Source organism: Castor canadensis, chromosome 4, assembly GCF_047511655.1.
Source record: "Castor canadensis chromosome 4, mCasCan1.hap1v2, whole genome shotgun sequence".
NCBI lineage: Eukaryota > Metazoa > Chordata > Mammalia > Rodentia > Castoridae > Castor > Castor canadensis.
In genome coordinates, this window is record NC_133389.1 from 18,515,276 (window position 1) to 18,533,431 (window position 18,156).

The window sequence follows — 18,156 nt, forward strand, 5'->3', positions numbered from 1 at the left end:
CACATATCTGTACAGAGACATTCTTTCCTTGCCTCTAATGCTTCTGCCAACACAGCCACCTATGGACTCGCAGTATGCTTCACTCAGCATCATGAATTCCACACAGCATCACTAGGGTTTCTGACCAAGGAATGAATTTCATAGCAAAGGGCATACCAACATTGGCTCATGCCTACGCACTAAAATGCTTTTACTGCATCTTCATCATTCAAAAGTAGCTCACCTGAAAAGTTGGTTGGCTTACTGAAGACTTGATAAGGGCATCAATGTAGAGACAGCACTCTGAAAGATTTTAATTTATTTTAAAAAGTGCAGTGTAAGCTTTGAATTGATGACCATTTTACAGTGCTGTCTCCATAGCCAGAATGTAGGCCCAAAAATCAAGTTTAGTGAGAATGATTCCTCTCACAATATACTTAATAACCCACTCTCAATATTTTTGCCTCCCATTTTGACAATTTTTAGCTCTGCCAGTTTGTCCCACCAGGGGACATAGCCACGGGTCCATCAAATTGGCAGACGAATGGCCCTCTGATCCCTTGTACTTCTCTATGCCACTGAACCAGAAAGTATTAAAATGGCTAGAATAATTAATTCATATTGCAAGAAGAAAATTGGATTACTGCTGCATAATGGTGCCAAGGCTGACTATGGCTGGAATCCAGTAGATGTCCTGAGGTGGCTTTTAATTCTTCCATGACCAACAGAAGAAGTTAATGGAGATTACAGCAACCAAAAAACAATAAGACTCTTAGGGATTCAGGCCCTTCTCCACCATGTAAATAACACTGATCAGCCAAGGTTCAGATTGAAAGTGAAAGAATTATACAGAATGGGTAGTGGAAGAACCAAGTCATATGAACCTGATCTTGTGACCAATCATAGAAATGAGGGTTATATCAGAGTTGCTTATTTTCTCTTTGTCTATTTTATGTACATCTTAATTTTATAATATGCCTGTTTTCTTCTTCCTCCTTCTTCCTATTATTAATTTACACAAAATTGTTGGAGATTAACTTCCCAAGTTAGTTTTTAGCCAACAGGATATTCATATGCGACTGAGACTGAATTTGAGAAGTAATTAATTAGCCAGTGAGAATACAATGACTGAGATTGTGTATGTCCCCATTTTGGAGAAAGTGGGAACTGTACTTACAGGCATGTCTTGTTGGTTGGAAATATAGAATCATTTCATTGATGTCCAGAAACTCAAATATATATAGGAGGAAGCATATGAAGCTCAGTAGCTAAACCAGTGACCTACCTGTACTTGTTACCAGTTTACAGCCTTTCTTCAACTCTACCCTTCTTTGCCCTGACTTGTGATTCATAGCCGAGCCCTGTAAAGCTTTCTCCTTTGCCAGCAGGCACAATGTTAAGCTTTACCATTAGAGGGCACTGGAGGGACAATAAAGGAGGGAGGGTTCCTAGGGTATGTAGGTACCAGTGGTGGGCAGGGCCTCTCCCCAGTTTGTTCTTTCCTTGGATGCTCTGCCTCAGCTCTATTAGTGGGTGCTTCTCTCTGGGTCTGCTGTTCCTGCATGCCTTAGACATCTTTTCACCCCATAACTGTTGGCCCACTGTTCCAGTTGTTGGTTTTATTAAATATTCTTGCTAAAATTACTCTCGTGATCTTTTAACTGGACCCTGACTGGAATAGCTAATCATTCTAGAAGCTGCTCCAACTACCAAACACAGATTCTGGCTCAGGAAGGTTTGTTCCTGCTGTTGTTTTAGTCACATGAGTGACTCATGAGTATTGCCACCGAAAACCCAAATTCCACACAAATGAAATCTCCCTTCACCCCACTCCACCCTTTCCAGCCCCAATACACCCCAGCACTGGGAGCTTCATGTGTGTCTCTCCAGTCCTAGCCTTTCCCTTCTGATTAACTGTTTCCAGTTTTTCTTTTGAAAGTGTTGTCTGTCAGGGTGTGATTCTGTAAGACAAAATTCCTAGAAAGTGAATTAGTGAGCCAAAGAGTGTGAATGTTTAACATTTGACCCCAGAACATCTTTTTCCATGGAGAAATGCACATAAATTTTCCTTTGGAAATCCCATGAACACGGACTGACACCAAATACCCTTTTAAAATAACCTCCAGGTTATTGTTCCCCTCAGGTAAGATAATCAGAAATATTTTAAGAAATCTCCAAAAGAGCATTTGGGTCACTCCCTTATGTGTTAAATTATTTACTCCACTGGGCACTAAGAATTCAGAGTTGAACAAGACAGTTCTTAGACCTAATCAAAGCTTATGATTACCATCAGTGTAACAGGTGAAGAAGGCAGGTCATAATCGCAGGTGTGTACTCTAGTTTTGAAGCCCTTGGCACCTCAGATGGCCTTTCTAAGTGGGATGAGCAATTGCTACAGAGGCATTTGCATGTTAATTCTGTATCAGGTACATGCATCTTTATTTTCATTACCTACCTTGTTCATCTACAACATCTATATTCCCTTTATTGTATACAACATTATTTGTACTCATCCTCCTAACTCCTTTCCCCACCACCTTCCCCCTCCAACTGGTGCCAACCCTCCTTCTTTCCCCCCACCTCCCACAGAACCTGTTCCACCCTCCTGTTCTCAGATTTTGTAGAAGAAAAAAGATAAAAAGAGAAACATGACGTTTTTGCTAGTTTGAGATAAAGATAGCTATTGTATTGTTCCATGCATATGTGCATTACAATCCCAATTGGTTCATCTCTACCAGTTTTCTTCACTCCTCCCTAGTCCATTTCCCCTGGTGACCCCAGTCAGTTTAAGATTTCTATATTCATTCCTGTACAGAGAACACATCAACCTCATTCAAGTTTTTAGTTTCCTTCACTTGCCCTTTTCCTCCCGTGTGCAGGCTCCCCTTAGTGTGACCGTCATCCCATAATATTGCTGCATTTGTTTTAGGTCTATAATCCTCATATGAGGCTTTTGGCCTTCTGAGCCTGACTAACTTCACTTAAGATCATGTTCTCCAGTTCCATCCATTTACCTGCGAATGACAAAATTTCATTCTTCTTCATGGCTGCATAAAATTCCATTGTGTATAAATACCACATTTTCTTAATCCATTCATTAGTGGTGGGGCATCTTGGCTGTTTCCATAACTTAGCTATTGTGAATAGTGCCGCAATAAACATGGATGTGCAGGTGCCTTTGTTATAAGTTGACTCACATTCCTTCAGGTACTTCTCTAGGAGTGGTATTACCGGAACATATGCCTATCTATTTTTAGATTTTTTTTTTTTTTTTTGCTACTGGGGCTTGAACTCAGGGCCCATGTCTTGAGCCACTCCATGGAGCCCTCTTTTGTGATGAGTTGTTTCAAGATAGGCTCTCAGGAACTATTTGCCAGGGCTGGCTTTGAACTGCAATCCTCCTAAGTAGCTAGGATTACAGTGCCTGGCTAATTTTTAGTTTTTTAAGGAGCCTCTGTACTGTTTTCCAGAGTGGTTGTACTAGCTTACCTTCCCACCAGCAGTGCATGAGGGTTCCTTCTCCCCACATCCTTACCAACATTTGTTGTTGGTGGTGTTCTTGATGGTAGCTATTCTAACAGGAGTGAGGTGGAATCTCAGTGTGGTTTTGATTTGCATTTCCATTATGGCTAGAGAAAAAACACATTTTTTTTCATGTGTTTTTTTAGCCATTTGGACTTCTTCCTTTGAAAAGACTCTGTTCAGTTCATTTGCCCATTTCTTCATTGAATCAATCTTCATTGATTTTGGGGGGGAGTTTAGTTTTTTGAGCCCTCTGTATATTCTGGTTATCAGTCCCTTGTCTGATATATAGCTAGCAAAGATTTTTCTCCCACTTGAGTGGCCTCTTCAATTTAGAGACCACTTCTTTTGTTGTACAGAAGTTTTTAAATTTTATATAGTCCCATTTTCCCATGATTTCTGTTAGTTGCTGAGCTGCTGGAGTTCTACTGAGGAAGTCCTTGCCTATGTCTATTGCTTCCAGAATATTCTCTGCTCTTTCTTGCACTAGCTTCAAGGTTTCAGGTCTTACATTAAGATCCTTAATCCACTTTGAGTTGATACTTGTACAGTGTGACAAACATGGATCTTGTTTCAGTTTTCTGCTGGCAGATGTCCAGTTTTCCCAGCAACATTTGTTGAAGAGGCTGTCTTTTCTCTATCTTTTTTTTAGCGCCTTTGTCAAAAGTTAGGTTAGTGTAGTTGCATGGATTCATATGTGGGTCTTCTGTTCTGTTCCACTGGTCTTCATATCTGTTTTTGTGCCAGTACCATGCTGTTTTTATTGCTATGACTCTATAGTATATTTTGAAGTCAGGTATTGTGATACCTCCAGCGTTGCTCTTTTTGCTGAGCATTGCCTTGGCTATTCTCTGTCTCTTGTGTTTCCAAATGAACTTTAGGGTAGATTTCTCAATCTCTGTGATGGATGTCATTGGGATTTTGGTGGGAATTGCATTAAACACGTAGATTGCTTTTGATAGCATAATCATTTTCACTATGTTGATTCTGCCAATCCATGAGCATGGGAGATCTTTCCACATCTGTAGTCTTCCTCGATCTCTTTCTTCAGTGGTTTGTAGTTCTCCTTATAGAAGTCATTCACATCCTTGTTAAGTTTATTCCTCCTAGATGTTTGATTTTTTTGAGACTATTGTGAGTGGATTTCCTTTCTCATATTCTTTCTTAATCTGTTCATTGTGGGTACAACACCTATTTTATTGAAAATGAGAGATAATTCTCAGAGATGACAGGCAACTTGTCCAATGTCACAGAGCTAAGAGATGAGAGAGCAAGAATGTGAATCCAGATCTGTCAAATCCAAGCTCATTTTCACCTGCCACATCCTCAGCTCTTTTCTGCCCTTGGAAGCCACCATGTCTGCATGGGCAGACACACCCTCATATGGGCTCAACTTCTAGTTTGCAGGTTCAAGTTGCTGACTACAGATCGATGGTGATGGAAACCAGCAACAGCTCTACATCATGAACACTGCAGAATCTCATGGTTCCTGGCCTGCTCTCACCTGATAAGGTAGGAGTCATTCTTAAATGGAGCACAAGAAGGAAGACATCTGATGAATGTCTTCAGTCAGTCCTAGCAGAAACATCGGAGCCACCTGGGTAGGAAGGAGTCTCATCATCCCAGATCTGAGTCAGAGGCACCTGGTTAAAGATGCCAGCTACCGGCTTTCTGAGTCATTCCCTGCCTGCTCTATCTTCTGTGGCTGTGGAAGGATATGCTTCAGAACTGCATCATAACCCAGGGATGTCATTATCAGGGGAGAAATTTGGGCTACCTCTCCCACCTCCATAACCTTTTTCCCACTCTGCTGCCTAAGTGTTCTTGTCAAAATAAGCCATTTCTCAAATTACCACCCTCTTCTACCCCAGTTGTCTGTTTTGATTATCTACCTTTCCCTTGTAGTTTTTATAATGAGCCACAAAAAGTTTTATGCTTAGAAAATTGTAAGAAAGACCAGACATGGTGGTACACATCTATAATCCCAGCTACTCAATAAAGATATGTAGGAGGAGTTCAGTCTGAGGCTGGCCTTAGGCAAAAACATGAGACCCTATCTGAAAAAACAAACTAAATTAAAAGGGCTGGAGACATGGCTCAAGGGGTAGAGCGCCTACCTGGCAAGTATGAGGCCCTGAGCTCAAACCTTATACCACAAAATAAAAGTGTGAGAAATAGTAAGTGGAGGTGTGGAGAGGAAGATGACATTCATTAACAAAAGATTCCCATTTTGATTTTATGTTCCATGCTACATGATTGTTATGAAACAGTCAAAAGATCTTAAAACCTAGCATCCAAGTTCAAAATACTCTGTTTTTGAAGCTGCTCAGAGGCATTTTCTCATGCCTGATGTCAGTGAGGCTCAATACTTTCTGCATGAATTTGGTAGACACAGGAAGACAACAAATTGTCATGCTACGCACCTGAAACATGACACAGTACATCTGGGCTGCCTTCCCACATAGCACAGAGTCACCTTGAACCACCCATCTGACTCCTTGGGGCTCAGTTTCCTCATCTGTAGAGACAAATTGCCTCTAATGCTCTCTGGCAAGTTTCACAATCATAGCCTCTGCAGAACAAAAGTGTTAACTTTATTCTCTACTATTTAGAAAAGTTATATTAAGTGCCCCTTCTGTCTGGTTAACAGCAACATAATATAATCACTTCCAGATTTAAATGTGGGCCAATTTGAGATGATCTTAAAACCTTTTCCTCTCCCCATATGGCAGGTGGTTTCAGGGAGGTGTGTCATGATTTTCAGGCTGCTTTTTGTATCTGCTTCTCCCTCTGATCTGTCTCACTCCTGCTCTGGCATCCTTTGATGTGTAACCTGTCTCATCTGGTCCTCAGATGTATCCTCTCTTCCAAAGTAATGCCCTCTGAGTCACTGGCTGCTGTCCTCACTGCCCTACTGAAGTGCCAGAGGTCTTGTCATGGCCCCTGGCCTTCCTATCCACATGCATCATTGATGGTCTAACAGAAGTCCTGGGTTTCTTTGAGTCCACCAGTCTTGTGGGCCTTTCCTGGCTAACTTCTTACACCCTGAGTCTCTATTCTATTATCCTACTGACACTCAGAGGTCCAGATGACACACTTCCATACTGGAATTATGAATCTTATAAAGGACAGGTATTTTTATGCCTCGCTCCATGTTTGGGACTCAGCTGGAAGGTGGCAGATGCCAAGACAGCTGCAACCTCCTCTGATTCTCCTGTTCTTCTCCTCTCCATGCCTTAGCTTTGAGAGCTTTGAAGGAGGTTCAAAGAAAAATGGATGATTATAGATATTTTCCCTACTCATATCTTTTTGGACTTGCATCTGATGGGGGCCTTTGACCTTAGAAGTCAAGAATTCATCACCTGAAGAGCTAGTGACATAATTCAAGGGGTAGAGTGCATGCCTAGCATGTGCAAGACCCTGGGTCTAATTCCCAGCACCACAAAAAATAATAAATAAAAAGTCACCACTTAGGTGTCAGACTCTGATGTGACTTCTTTCCTCCCAAAATGGATAACTCCTGTGTGACTGTCTATGCTGGGGCAAGGAGAGTGTTTAGGGGTTCCAATGACAGTATTAAGAGAGTGAGATATGGACAAGAGAAGCAAAACTATTGGTCAGTGATCTGACCCTGCAAAGAATCAAGTCTAAATTTAAATTTAAGGGCCTGCTACTCTTTCAAGAAACTTACTAACTACATGTATTTGTGAATCCTTACTACTTACACATTCTAGAACGTGGGGATTCAACAGCACACAAGACAAAGTCTTTGTTTGAATATTGCTTTATTCTAGTTGGCAGATAGTAAACAAGCAAACAAAACATAATTAGGGTAATTTCAATTTTAATGTTAGCAATGATGAGAAGAAACCAGCTGTTCCACACCCTGGGGAAGAGCATTCTGGGAATGAGTAGGAACAATTGTAAAAGCTGTGAAATGGGAACAAGCCTGGAGAGTTCCCATGCTGCAATGGACTGTCTGTGAAAGATGACAAAGTCCTCAGATCAGTGGGAAGACATTACTGGATTTGGATAGAATGATGCACTTCAATGAGTGTGTGTGCCCCAAAGTTGAGATTATGGAAGGGAGGTAGGGACAACCAGAATGTCATTTAGTGATGTAATTATTTGCATCATTTATTCAGTTATTTTGGGAAGAGGGGTGGTAGTAGGCTTTGAACTCAGGGCCTTATACTTGCTAGGCAGCTGCTCCACAACTTGAGCCACTCCCCCAGCCTGTTTTTGATTTTTTTAGTTATTTTTTGGAAAGGTAGGGTCTCACATTTATGCCCAACTGGCCTGGACCATTTATGCTTCCATCATAGCTGGATGACAGGCAGCACCACCACACTCAGCTTTGATTGGTTGAGATGGGGTCTTGTGGATTTTTTTTACCTGGGCTAGTCTCAAACTGTGATATTCTTGATCATTGCCTCCCAAGTAGCTATGATTACAGACATGAGCCAGTTGTTTATTCATTCATCTTAAAAAGAATTTATGAAGAGTCCTAGGGGTTACAATTCTTTTAAAGCCATGATCTTGGCAAGGAGTAGAGGTCAGTGGTGGAGCCCGTACCTAGCACGCATGAGGCTCTGGGTTCCATCCCTACTCTAAGAAGAAGGAGAAGGAGAAAAAAGAAGAAGAAAAAAGCCTATATATTAAGGAAGACATTGAGATATACAAATAATTACATTCAGGGTGCAATGTGTTAAAAACACATACACAAACACACACATGAATTTTCAGTACATCCCAGTGGGTCTGGAGAAAATGGAAACACAGATGGAATGAAAGGGAGCCAGCACTCCTCAGTATTCCTTGGCACTTGCTTCTCAAACCAAAGCTGATGGGAGAAAAAAAGACATTTCTTCCTAATGGGTTCTGAGTTTTGTAATCAAAAGTCCCAACTTTCAAGACTATGGCTCTCCTAAGAACTTAAGGGTCCATAATAATTAGGTGGTAGCCTGAGGAACTCCACAGACCCATTCCTGAGTGAAAAAAGCAAAACTGGTGAAATTTACTTAAAACCAGTATTTAAAGTCTGTAAATTGTTAAAAGGACATACAACAAATGAATAAATATTTATTCAAGAAAAGCTATTAAATCTCAATAAGAACAGTAAGAGTTTATGGCATCTGAGCTACAGCCCATTTCCCCATCTGAGTTCATCTTGACAGAAGCTCACTCCAGGTGGGTGTGACCACAAATGTGGAGCCACAGGTTGTTCATTCTAGAGGCTGAGAAGTCCAAGATGAAGGCACCAGCACAGTGAGTATCTGGTCAGGGCTTGCTCTCTGCTTCCAAGATGGCACCTCGCTGCTGTGCTGACTCTGCGTCGCATGGAACAAGGGGAAAAGGGGCTCCCACAAGCTCTTTAACAAGGGCACTCACCCCATCCATGAGGACAAAGCCCTCATGGCCTAATCACCTCTTCACTATTGCAATGGGGATCAAGTCTCAACTGAATTTTAGAGGGACACAACACTTGAACCATAGCATCTGGCTAATTCACCAGAGAGAACCAGGAAAAGAAGCAGATCAGAAGAGCCTTCCTGGAGTCAGGAAAACCTCTCACTGCTCATAGGAATAAAAAATGGTACAGACCCCTTGGGAAACCATCTAGCAAGTCTTTAAATGGTTAAACATAGTGGTACCATATGATCCAGCAATTCCACCCCTGAGTATATACATAAGAGAAATGAAAACATATTGCATTAGTTTTTTCTTCACCGTGACAAATACCTGACATACACAACTTAAGGGAGGAAGCATTTACTTTGGCTTATGGTGTCAGAGGTTTCATTTGAAGACTGGCTGGATGCATTGCTGTGGTCTCAGAGAAAGGCAGAATATCATGGCTGTGGGGGTGTGTGGCAGAGGATGCACAGCTCCTGGCAGCAAGGAAGCAGAGAAGAGAAGACAGGACTGGGAGAGAGGACATCTTTCCAGGCCACACCCCCAATGATCTACTTCCTCCAGCCAGGCCCTACCTCCCAAAAATGCCATTATGTTATGAATCCATCAAGTGATTGGCCCACTGATTAGGTCAGAAACCTCAGGATCCAACCAATTCCTGAAATCCCATCAAGTGGCAACCAAGCCCTGAACATGAACCTTCAGAGTGCATCTGAGGTTCAAACCATAGCACATATCACGCAAAAGATTATACATGTAAGGTTGAGGTGGTATTATTCCTAGCAACAAAAAGAGTGGAAACAATGCAAATAGCCATCAACTGATGAACAGACTAATAAGATGTGGTATATCCATCCACCAAGGAAATATTATTTGACAACAAAAGAGAAATGTGATATTGATACACGCTATAACATGGATAAACCCTAAAAGCATTATTCTAAGTAAAAGCTTCCAGTTACAGAGGAGCACACACACATTGTATGACTGCATTTATAGGAACATCCAGAACAGGTGAATCTATAGAGACAGATCTCTAGAGACAAAATCAGTTCTCTACAGAGCCATGATTGGGAGGCTAGAAAGCAGGAAAAGTAACAGGGAGGGTGGCAACTAAAAGATGGGATTTCTTGGGAGGAGGAGGATGAAAATGTTCTAAAATTCTGTGAATACACTAAAAGCCAGTGACTTACACTCTTTAAATGAATGAATCATACAGAATGAGAACTATGTCTCAATAAAACCACTTTTTAAAAGTTTCTATAATAAGGTTTGAAGAGCATTACATATATATATATATATATATATATATATATATATACATATATATATATATATATATATATAAAGATAGCATAGTGTAACTCACCAATAGTGTTTGAATGGGGGGGAGGAATGGTAAATGGGATTAAGGGAACATAATAGAGGGGTGAACTTGTTCAAAGTACATTATATGCATTTATGAAATTTTCCCAATGAAATTCCTTTGTACTATTAATGATTCCAAAAAAGCAAGTAAAAATCAGAAGATTATATACCCCCAAAAAATTGTCTACAATAGTTCAATTCTTGATTACAGGCCATGGCAGCACACAGAAAGTAAACCCTATTCCAGAAGGTTGGGGGCTGCGATGGGAATGGGGGCATGTATAACAGGAATAAGGCAGAAAGCAGGTCACAAAAACACAGATCCAAGGGCAGGAAAACAGACTCTTCCCTGTTATAAGAACAATGAAGACTTGTGTGCATCTTTATAATCTGCCCTAACTGTACACTAAAATGTATTTTCTTTTAAACTTTTTCTTGATGTCATAACAGGATTCCTTTTGGCAAACTTTAAAGATAGGGAGGGCACTTGAGAAGATTTAGAATCTGAATGTACATCTACTTACTGGAGCAGGACAGCATTGGGGTCATCAGATCCTGTGGCAGGTCTTGGGAGACAAAGCAGGCCATAGAACAACAGGTATGTACTGAGCTCTCACTTTGGGTGAGGGTGATGAGGTGGAGAGAAACATTTAAGAATGGAGCATCTAGACAAACAGGAGTGCTAAGGTGACCCTGGAGCAAGTGAGAAGGTGATGGGGGAGCCATAAACTGGCTGACTGCTTGCAGGAGTTTCTCAGCAGAAGAGCAACTCATCCATCTGTCAGAACTTTTGGATGTTTATTTGGGACTAGGATCTTAGCTGGTTTTTACAATAAGGACCAGTTTGTAAAACTTCTTATTGTGAAATGGGAACCAGGTCTCTGATCCAAGGCAGAAGACAGTTCTCAGTACTGGGGCCCTGGGTCAACCAGCACCAGACCAGTGAGACAGGAGTTTCTTCTGTCTCTGAGCAGGATGACATCTGAATCCTGCAGGAAAGCTGAACTGGACAGCTGGGAAAAGGAAGAAGTCAGACAGAGGCTGGCTATGCACTGAACCCTAGGCTAAGTCACAGAATTAAGGTAATTTTCATGGACTGAAAATTGCATGTAATCATGAGTGCAATGAAAGAGACTAAAAGTGAGAGCAATGAATGGAAATGTTAGGTGCAGAGTAACTGCAGCCATGAGCCCATTCTTCTCTGAGCTAAGGCTTCACTGCAGCAAAGTTTTCAGTAAGGGTCAGCACTTTTAAAGATGATCCTTAGCAAATTACAGCACATCAAAGGAAGAACTTCAAAAATGGAGATGATTAGAATGAAATATCACAGTAGAAATGGATGCAAAAAAAAGAGGAAGAAGTGAAGGGTATTTAGATTTTGAATAAGAACAAATGCAGAAGCAGAAGATAGAAATGCAACTACCTTAAACTAATTGGTGAAGATGATAGACATTAGTCCCCAGAAGGAAAAAGCAGGATCCATAGGTGAAAGCTGGATCTAAAAACCCACAGTCAGAAAATGGAACAGGATTTCTTATAGGGGTGGTGAATTCCTGGTCCCTGGAGCAGTAGGAGCAGAGGTTGCTGGGAAATAATGGAAGAAATCCATGTACCTGATAAAGAGTGGTCAGGATGAACTCTAAGACCTTTACATTTAGGGACTCTAGGTCCTCTGAAACCTAGCTGGCTAAGAAGCAGAAGCCAAGAACATTCTGAGCAAAAGAGTCACATGTGGAGGAAGGGCTCCAGGAAGGGTGATTCATCAGCAAATAAAACAGAATGGAAAGTGTAGAAACTAGGGGTGGTGGCCAGTCAGGCAGTGGAGTGGACGTCCATCAGATTGTGTTCCTACTACTGCTCTTTTCCTAGGAACCAGCCCCTCCACTCACTAGGCACATGGCTGCAGAACCAACCACCTTATTTCAATAAGATCCTTACCTCAGCCCAGGCATAAGTATACCTGACCACAACTGGCTGGCCATAGTACCTATCCCCATGGCCTTCATGAGCCCATCCAGAAATGTGCACCTGCCTCACCTGGCACAGTGAGTCTTACCCCAGCAGTTTTGGATCTGGGAGTCCTTCCCTTGGTGGCTAGGGTTACCTGCAGTCATGGTTCCTCCAGGAACTGAAAAAGAAGAGAAAACATGCTAGTGGAAAGAGGAGGAAAAGGCCCTGAAGGGATGCACAGGAAGAACAGAAGTCAGAGATGCTGTGATCTCTGATCACATATGAGTGCCATATTCCACTGGTTCCTGGCATAAGCTCATTTCTTTCCTGGGTTGCAGGAGACCCCCTGGTGTGTCCATAATAAAGTCCACTTTTGGTACGAGCTGGATAAAATGGGGTTTCTGTCACTTGCTACCAAAAAGTCTTAGTCAGAGGGATTCCAAGATGGCAGCTAGAGGGAGGAAGCAGAAAGCATGCTCCCTAAAGTAAAATCTTGGAGAGATGCTGGAGATACACATTACAGGAAAAACCACCGAGAAGAAGCAAAACTGACTCCTCAACACCTCCAGCCCGCGGGTAGCATCTCCACTTCACGTTAAATGGAGAAACCAGGAGGGCTCCTGTGCTGCTGCCAGATGCCAGTGTCCAGATGGCTTGGGAAGACATAGACCACAAGGTGAGCTAAGTGGCATTCAGTACTCCTACAGACAACCCTGGGCCAGATCAGCATAGCCCCCTGGACAGACCAACCCCCACCCAGGGAAAAAAGAGAAACTGAATAATAAGCAATAACAACAAAAAAAGACATGTAGCAAAGAGGGCAGGGAGCCCTGAGCACCGAATAATGGGGGAGGGGAAATCCCACACGGAACTGTAAATAAACAAGCCAGCCAGAGAAGGCAGGAGTGGCAGCACCTGCCCAGCAACCAGGAGCGGGAAAGCTTGTAAAAGTGGCGGTGGGAGGAAAACTCCACAGGAGATGGGGGAAGACCCACTTTCCACCTGAGCTGTAAATAAACTTGCCAGCCTGAGAAAGCTGGTGCAGTGTCATCTCCCCCAGTGTGCTTGGAAAGGGGAAAGCTTGTAGCAGAGGCTCACGAACAGGAGAACTCTGAGTAAACAAAGCCTGCAGGGCCAGGTGAGTGTTAAGCTCACTCCAGCGATCTGCATAAATAAAGCCTCCAGCAACAGCAGGCTGACAGCAGAGGGCAGGTGAGCTGTAGCCTCAGATAGCCATTCACAGAACTGTCTCCAGACTGTTTTTTTTTCCTCCCTTCCTTTGATGAGAAAACAACCGAACTACACTTGCATGTTGAAAAACTTACTGAAACTGTATTGCATTTGAACTTGGGACACTGTATGGTGTTTTTTTGGTTTTGTTTGTTTTTTTTCCCCTTTGATGAGACAATGACAGAACTACATCTGAGACACCATCTCCAGGATTGGAGGCTGAGGGACTAACACCAAAATCATTAAGACTGAAACTTTATTGCATTTGAACTTGGAGATTTAAAAATTTTTTTTTATTTTTACTTTTGTTTATTTTTTTTTCTTTCTCAATCCTCTCTGTCTCTCTAATGTCTGTTCAGCTTACTGTTGATTAGTACTCTATCTCTTCCTATTTATATCTTTGAAACTTTTGCTTGTTTTGTTTTGTTTACTTGTTTGTTTATATGTTTTCCCCTCTTTCTTTAACTTCTTTGCTTTCCCTCTCCTCTCACCCTTCCATTCTAAATATCACGATTGTTATTATTACAAGCTAGAAAATACTTAATTGCACACAGTACAGGGACAATAACAACACCAAGGGCAATGATGGGAAGACAGAAAAAACAGGGAAACCAGTTTCCCCACAGCAAAAAATTAGTACAGGAACCAGATGGAAATGAAGAAAACAGATACCCAGATCCAGACTCCAACAAAATGAAGAAAAACTATGCCAAAGAACCCAATGAAGCCCACAAGAATAATTTAAAAGAAGAAATACTACAGGTAATCAATGAGAATTTTATAGAGATGATACTGGATATGGTCAACCAAAATGTACAGGAGACACTCAAGAAATTCCAAGACAACAAAAATAGAGAATTTGAAAAAGCAAAAGAAGAAGTAAAGGAAACCATAGAAGCACTGTATAAACACCAAAGTGAAACAGAGAACACGATTAATAAAGAGATAAATGGACTCAGGACAAAAATAGACAACATTAAAGAGGAAACCAGCCAGGATATGGAAAACCTCAGAAAAAAGAATGAAACAGAATTACAAAACAAAATGGAAAGCCAATCCAGCAGAATAGAACAAACAGAAGACAGAATCTCAGAATTCGAAGATGAAATGGTAATTAAAGGAAAAACCAAAGAACTATTAGTTAAAAAACTCAAGACCTGTGAAAAGAAAATGCAAGAACTCACCAACTCCATCAAAAGACCAAACCTGAGAATCATGGGTATTGAAGAAGGACAAGAGGTGCAAGCAAAGGGAATGCATAATATATTCAACAAAATAATTACAGAAAATTTCCCAAATCTAGAGAAATCTATTCCCATACACATGCAAGAGGCCTCCAGAACACCAAACAGACCAGATCAAAATAAAACTACCCCATGACATATTATCATTAAAACAACATATACAGAGAACCGAGAAAGAATATTGAAGGCTGTAAGAGAGAAAAAACAAATAACATACAAAGGTAAACCCATCAAAATCACAGCAGACTTCTCAACAGAAACATTTAAAGCAAGAGGACTTAGAGTGAGACCTTCCGGGCACTGAACAAAAATAACTTCAACCCCAGGATACTCTACCCAGCAAAACTATCATTGAAAATAGATGGAGCAATAAAAGTCTTCCATGATAAGCAGAAACTAAAACAATATGTGACCACAAAGCCACCACTACAAAAGATTCTCCAAGGGATTCTGCACACAGGAAGTGAAACCCAACATAACCATGAAAGGACAAGCAGCACCAAACCACAGGAAAAGAAAAAGCAAGACAGTAGAGAGTAACCTCAACTTAGGTACACACAATCAAACCTCCAAACAACTAAGACAACTAAATGACAGGAATCACCACATACCTATCAGTACTAACGCTTAATGTTAATAGACTTAATTCCCCCATCAAAAGGCATTGTATGATGACCTGGATTAAAAAGGAAGATCCAACAGTTTGTTGCTTACAGGAGACCCATCTCACTGACAGAAATAAGCATAGGCTTAGGATGAAAGGCTGGAAGAAGATTTACCAAGCCAATGGCCCCCAAAAACAGGCAGGAGTAGCAATACTTATCTCTGACAAAGTAGACTTCAAACCTACATTGATCAAACAAGATAAAGAAGAACATTCCATACTAATAAAAGGGGAAATAGACCAAAAGGAAATAACAATTATCAACCTCTATGCACCCAATGTCAATGCACCCAATTTTATCAAACATACCCCAAAGCACCTAAAAGCATATATAAATGCCAACACAGTGGTTGTGGGAGACTTTAACACCCCATTATCATCAATAAATAGGTCATCCAAACAAAAAATCAATAAAGAAATCTTAGATCTAAAATATACCATACAGCAAATAGACCTAGTTGATGTCTATAGAACATTTCATCCAACCTCTACACATATATTCTTCTCAGCAACCCATGAAACCTTCTCCAAAATAGATCATATCCTAGTGCACAAAGCAAGCCTCAGCAAATATAAAAAAATAGAAATTATACCATGCATTCTATCTGATCACAATGGAATAAAACTAGAACTCAACAAGAAAATTAAAGACAAAAAGCATGCAAACAGCTGGAAACTGAATAACTCATTGCTTAATGAAAAATTGGTCATAGATGAAATAAAAAAGGAAATTAAAAAGTTCCTGGAAGTCAATGAAAATGAAAACATAACCTACCGGAACCTATGGGACACAGAAAAGGCAGTGCTGTGAGGAAAGTTTATAGCCATGAGTGCATATATTAAAAAGACTAAAAGATCCCAAACCAATGACCTAATGATACATTCCAAACTTGTAGAAAAACAAGAACAAGCAAATAGAAGGAAAGAACCAAAACAAATAGAAGGAGAGAAATAATAAAAATAAGAGCTGAAATCAATGAAATAGAAACTAAAAAAAAACATACAAAGAATTAATGAAACAAAAAGTTGGTTCTTTGAAAAAATAAACAAGATCAATAGACCCCTGGCAAACCTGACTAAAATGAGGAGAGAAAAACCCAAATTAGTAGAATCAGGAATGCAAAAGGGGAGATAACAACAAACACTGTGGAAGTCCAGGAAATCATCAGAGACTACTTTGAGAACCTATATTCAAATAAATTTGAAAATCTTAAAGAAATGGACAGATTTCTAGATACATATGATCATCCAAAACTGAACCAAGAGGATATTAGTCACCTGAATAGATCTATAACACAAAATGAAATTGAAGCAGCAATCAAGAGTCTCCCCAAAAAGAAAAGTCCAGGACCTAATGGATTCTCTGCTGAATTCTATCAGACCTTTAAAGAAGAACTGATACCAACCCTTCTTAAACTGCTCCACGAAATAGAAAGGGAAGGAAAACTGCCAAACACATTTTGTGAAGCCAGTATTACACTTATCCCAAAACCAGGCAAAGACACCTCCAAAAAGGAGAACTATAGGATAATCTCCTTAATGAACACTGATACAAAAATCCTCAATAAAATAATGGAAAACCAAATTCAACAACACATCACCACGACCAAGTAGGCTTCATCCCAGGGATGCAGGGGTGGTTCAACATACGAAAATCAATAAACATAATAAACCACATTAACAGAAGCAAAGACAAAAACCACTTGATCATCTCAATAGATGCAGAAAAAGCCTTTGATAAGATCCAACACCATTTCATGATAAAAGCTCTAAGAAAACTAGAAATAGAAGGAAAGTACTTCAACATTATAAAAGCTATATATGACAAATCTACAGCCAGCATTATACTTAACGGAGAAAAACTGAAACCATTCCCTCTAAAATCAGGAACTAGACAAGGATGCCCACTGTCTCCACTCCTATTCAACATAGTACTGGAATTCCTAGCCAGAGCAATTAGGCAAGAAGAAGGAATAAAAGGAATACAAATAGGTAAAGAAACTGTCAAAATATCCCTATTTGCAGATGACATGATCCTATACTTTAAAGACCAAAAAAACTCTACTCAAAAGCTCCTAGACACCATCAATAGCTATAGTAAGGTAGCAGGATATAAAATCAACATAGAAAAATCATTAGCATTTCTATACACTAATAATGAACAAACTGAGAAAGAATATATGAAAACAATTCCATTTACAATAGCCTCAAAAAAATCAAAAATGTAGATGTCACAAAGGATGTGAATGACCTCTACAAGGAAAACTATAAACTTCTGAAGAAAGAGATTGAGGAAGACTATAGAAAGTGGAGAGATCTCCCATGCTCATGGATTGGTAGAATCAACATAGTAAAAATGTCTACATTCCCAAAAGTAATCTACATGTTTAATGCAATTCCCATAAAAATTCCAATGATGTTCATTAAAGAGATTGAAAAATCTATGATTAAATTTATATGGAAACACAAGAGGCCACGAACAGCCAAGGCAATACTCAGTCAAAAGAACAATGCTGGAGGTATCTTGGTACCTGACTTCAAACTATATTACAAAACAATAACAATAAAAACAGCATGGTACTGGCACAAAAACAGACATGAAGACCAGTGGAACAGAATAGAGGACCCAGATATGAAGCCACACAACTATAACCAACTTGTCTTTGACAAGGGTACTAAAAATATATGATGGAGAAAAGACAGCCTCTTCAACAAAAACTGCTGGGAAAACTGGTTAGCAGTCTGCAAAAAACTGAAACTAGATCCATGTATATCACCCTACAT